This window comes from Pseudorca crassidens, chromosome X (assembly GCF_039906515.1).
Source record: "Pseudorca crassidens isolate mPseCra1 chromosome X, mPseCra1.hap1, whole genome shotgun sequence".
Classification (NCBI taxonomy): Eukaryota; Metazoa; Chordata; class Mammalia; order Artiodactyla; family Delphinidae; genus Pseudorca; species Pseudorca crassidens.
In genome coordinates this window covers 62,991,911-62,997,197 of record NC_090317.1, presented here as the reverse complement: position 1 = coordinate 62,997,197, position 5,287 = coordinate 62,991,911, and positions in this window count along the sequence as shown.

The window sequence follows — 5,287 nt, the reverse complement described above, 5'->3', positions numbered from 1 at the left end:
CTACTATCCTTTAAAAGCTTGAAAAAGCCACATTGTTAAGTGTGGAGGGCATGAATTAGCAGTTCTTGCAATACTTTTTTGGTAAGTAAGAAGTTTTTGTCTTCTGTTTTTAGTTTCACAAACTAATGGTTTTTTTAAACTATACTTACAATAGAGAGGTCCTAGAATGATTTTAGGATTTAGTGACAGGAGTTGGAGGGGGATAATGTGTAGGGCCATTAAGGTATGTTCCCGTGTAAAAGTAGGGGTAAGGTTGTTAATATGGTGTGTGTTTGCCGCGTTGTGTTATGATTAGTATGTATAGGGAGTAGAGGGCTGTGATTACAATAGTTGTTCCCATGAGGATGATAGTGAGGTTTGATCATGAGAAAGTTGATATAATTACGAGTAGTTCTCCGATCAGGTTGATGGTAGGGGGTAGGGCGAGGTTTGTTAGGCATGCTAATAGTCATCAGGTAGCTATTAGTGGGAAAAAAATTTGTAGGCCTCGTGCTAGGATTATGGTTCGGCTATGAATACGTTCGTAGTTTGAATTTGCTAAAAAGAATAATATGGAGGATGTAAGGCCATGGGCAATTATTAAGGTGGTAGCTCCTATGTAACTTCAAGGGGTTTGGATAAGGATAGCTGCAATGACGAGTGCTATGTGGCTGACTGAGGAGTATGCAATTAGTGATTTTAGATCTGTTTGGCGTAAACAGATAGAACTGGTTATGATTATTCCTCATAGGGATAGTACAAGGAAAGGATAGGCTATGTGTTCTGTTAGGGGATTAAGAATTGATGTGATTCGTAGTATGCCATAGCCTCCGAGCTTTAGTAGTACAGCTGCAAGGACTATTGAACCTGCAATAGGGGCCTCTACATGTGCTTTAGGTAATCAAAGATGTAGTCCGTAAAGGGGTATTTTTACTAGGAAGGCTATTATGCAAGCTAATCATATGAAAGTATTAGATCAGGAAGTTGGTAGTGGTTGGGCTCAGTATTGTAATAATAGGAAATTTAGTGAGCCTACTGTATTTTGTAGATATGTTAGTGCTACTAGTAAGGGGAGAGATCCTATGAGTGTATAAAATAAGAAGTAGAGCCCTGCGTTAAGTCGTTCTGTTTGCTTGCCTCAATGGGTAATGATAATGAGAGTAGGAATTAATGTGGCTTCAAATGTAATATAAAACATAATTAATTCTATAGCAGTAAAGGTTATAATTAAGAGGATTTGTAGTAAAATTAGTATTGTAATGTAGAGTTTTTTTCGGGTAAGTGGTTCTTTTAGGAGGTGAGATTGGCTTGCTATTAATATCAAGGGAAGAAGTCATATTGTTAATATTAAGAGTGGTGTGGAAAGGGAGTCAGAGAAAAATGTTAAAGAATAGTTAAGGCTGTTATCGTTAAATTGGTTAAGTAGAAGTAAGCTTGTAAAGCTGATAAGTAAACTGTGGGTTGTAGTATTAATTCAGATAAAGTTACTTTTTGATAGTCAAGTTAAAGGTATAAGTATAATAGTACGAACAATGAATTTTAGCATTGAAGGAGGTTAAGGTTTTGTATGTAGTCGGTACCATATGTGTTGGAAACTATGACTAGTAAGGCTAGTCCAATAGCTGCCTCGCAGGCTACAAATACTAAGAGGATGATTGGTATCATGTTGGCCAGAGTGAAGTGTGTGTTTAGGATTGTAAGGGCTGCTAGAATAAATAATGATAATACTATGCCTTCTAAGCATAGTAATGCAGATATTAGGTGGGATCGGTATATTAATAAACCTGTGAGGGATATTGTAAAGGCAATTAAAATGTTAATGTGGACTAGAGACATTTGGTACTTGTGAGTTTAGATCACAGTCTAGTGGGTCGAAACCACTTGTTCTATTTTAAACTAAGTATCATATTTATCTCATTCTAGGCCTTTTTGGGTTCATTCATAGGCTAGGCTAGCTGCCAGTAGGGAGATTAGGAATAGGGCCATGAGGAGTATTGTTGTTAGGTTTTTTGTTTGGATTGCTCAAGGTAAGGGGAGCAGGAGAGCAATTTCTAGGTGGAAAAGGAGGAAAGTAATTGCTACTAGGAAAAATTTTATGGAAAAGGGTAGACGAGCAGATCCTATTGGGTCAAAGCCACATTCGTAAGGGCTGTTTTTTTCTGCATAGACGTTTAGTTGGGGGAGTCAAAAAGCGATAAGTATGAGTAGTAAGGCTAGGGTTGTGTTCGTCAGTAGCGTTAATAGAAGGTTTATTGTTCTTTTACAGGGTGTACCGAAACTAACTGATTGGAAGTCAGTTGTACTTGTTAATACTAAAAGGACTATGAACCTCATCAATAGATTGATACATAGAGGAATAATCATACAACATCTACGAAATGTCAGTATCAAGCAGCGGCTTCGAAGCCAAAGTGGTAATTTGATGTAAAGTGGAATATTATTTGACGTATAAAGCAGACGATAAGGAAAGTTGATCCGATGATGACGTGTAGTCTGTGGAAGCCTGTGGCTACAAAGAAGGTAGACCCATAGACTCTGTCTGAGATTTTAAATGGGGCTTCATAGTATTCTGATGCTTGAAGTAGGGTGAAATAGAGGCCGAGTATGATTGTGATGAGAAGAGCTTGGAGTATATGTTTGCAGTCGCCTTCTATGAGACTATGATGGGCTCAAGTGATAGATACACTGGAAGCTAATAGTACAGAGGTATTGAGGAGTGGGACTTCTAGTGGATTTAGAGGGTGGATACCCATTGGTGGTCAGGAGCCTCCTAATTCAGGAGTAGGGGCAAGACTTGAATGGTAAAAGGCCCAGAAGAAGCCTGTAAAGAATAGGACTTCTGATAAGATAAATAAGATTATACCATATCGGAGCCCTTTTTGAACGGTTGGTGTGTGGTGGCCTTGGAAAGTGCTTTCTCGGACAATATCTCGTCATCATTGGTATATTGTTAGGGTATTTGTCAAAAAGCTTAAAGTCAGTAAGATTATTGAGTTGAAGTGGAATCATATGATTAGGCCTGATGTTATAAGAAATGCTGAGAGAGCTCCTGTAAGTGGTCAAGGAGTGGGGTTTACTATATGATATGAGTGGGTTTGGTGGGTCATTATGTATTGTCCTGCAAGTATAGGCTTACTAGTAAGGTGAATACGTAGGCTTGGATTAGGGCTATGGCGAATTCAAGGATGACTAATAGGGTGAGGATGGTGAATGTGATGAGGGCTGTGAATAGACTAATATCTATTAATGCAAGAGTTGCACTTCCGATTAGGTGTAGTAATAGGTGACCTGCTGTGATGTTAGCTGTTAGCCGTACTGCTAGAGCTAAAGGTTGAATAAATAGGCTGATAGTTTTGATTATTACTAATATACGGATCAGGAAAGTGGGTGTGCCTAGTGGTAAAAGGTGGGCTAGGGATATTTTTGTCTTGTTACGGAAACCGATAATGACAGTGCCAGCTCATAATGGAATAGCTATGCCTAAATTTATAGAGAGTTGAGTAGTGGGTGTAAATGAGTGGGGTAATATTCCAAGAAGATTTGTGGAAGCGATGAATAGGAAAAGTGAGATAAGTATTAGAGATCAGGTTTGTCCTTTGAGGTTATGTGTAACTATCAGTTGCTTTGATGTGAGTTTGGTTAGTCATTGTTGGATAGCGATTATACGATTATTGATTAATCGATTTGGTGTTGGGAATAGTATGGTGGGAAATATAATAATTAAAGTAGTGATAGGAATACCTAGTATAATCGGGATTATGAAAGGGGCAAATAGATTTTCGTTCATGTGTAATTTCAAGGGGTTTGTTGTTTTTGTAATTTAGTGCACATTGGTTTGGGGGAAAGAGAATAAAAATGCTTTGAGATTTTTAGTTGAAGTAATGTGAAGAGGGTAAAGATCATAGAGAGAATGGTAAGGAGTCATGTTGATGTATCTAGTTGTGGCATGTCATTAAGGGGAGTTTATAACTCTCAATCTTTAACTTAAAAGGTTAACGCTAGTTTAGCTTCTTAAGGAAATTATAATATGGATGCAGATCATTTTTCAAAGTTCTCTAAGGGTACTAATTCGAGAACGATTGGCATAAAGCTGTGATTTGAGCCACAGATTTCTGAACATTGTCCGTAGAACAGGCCAGGTCGTGTTGATATTAGGGTTGTTTGGTTTAGGCGTCCAGGAATTGCATCTGTTTTTAGACCTAGGGAAGGAACACCTCATGAGTATAATACATCTTCTGAGGAAACTAGTATTCGGATTGTTATTTGTATGGGTAGGACCATTCGATTATCTACTTCTAGCAATCGTAGTTCTCCTGGTTTTAGGTCCGAGGTTGGAATCATGTAGGAGTCAAAATTTAGGTCTTCGTAGTCAGTATATTCATAGCTTCAATATCATTGATGCCCTATTGTTTTTACGGTAAGGGAGGGATTGTTAATTTTGTCTATTATGTAGAGAATTCGTAGAGAAGGTAGGGCGATTATAATTAAGATAACGGCTGGGAGGACAGTTCAAATAGTTTCTACTTCTTGAGTGTCTATTGTACTAGTGTGTGTTAATTTGGTTGTAAGTATTAGTGTAATAATATAGAGGACTAGGGAGCTAATTAGGAAAACAATCATTAATGCGTGGTCATGAAACTGTAGGAGTTCTTCTATAACAGGTGATGCTGCGTCTTGTAAGCCTAGTTGGAAGGGGTATGCCATGGAGATATACAGGATTTTCACTTGTGATTTAACTTTGACAAAGTTACGTAAGACTTTACTAATACCTCACTCATAAAGAAAGACATAATGGTTATGATGTTGGCTTGAAACCGATTAGAGGGGGTTCGATTCCTTCCTTTCTTGAATATTTTAGGTTAACATATACCGGTTCCTCAAATGTGTGATATGGTGGAGGACATCCGTTTAGTCATTCAAGGTTTGTGGAGGTGAGGTCTACTGCTAATACTTCCCGTTTAGATGTGAATGCTTCTCAGATAATGAAGATTATCAGTATGACTGCTGTCAGTGAGATAAAGGAGCCTATTGATGAGATGGTATTTCATGTTGTGTAGGCATCTGGGTAGTCGGAGTATCGACGAGGTATTCCAGATAGGCCTAGGAAGTGTTGTGGAAAGAATGTCATATTCACACCTACGAATACAATTATGAATTGGATTTTTGTTCATGTTGGGTTAAGTGTATAGCCTGAAAATAGTGGAAATCAGTGGACGAAACCTCCTATGATGGCGAAGACAGCTCCTATTGAAAGCACGTAGTGAAAATGGGCAACCACATAATAGGTGTCGTGGAGAATAATGTCTAG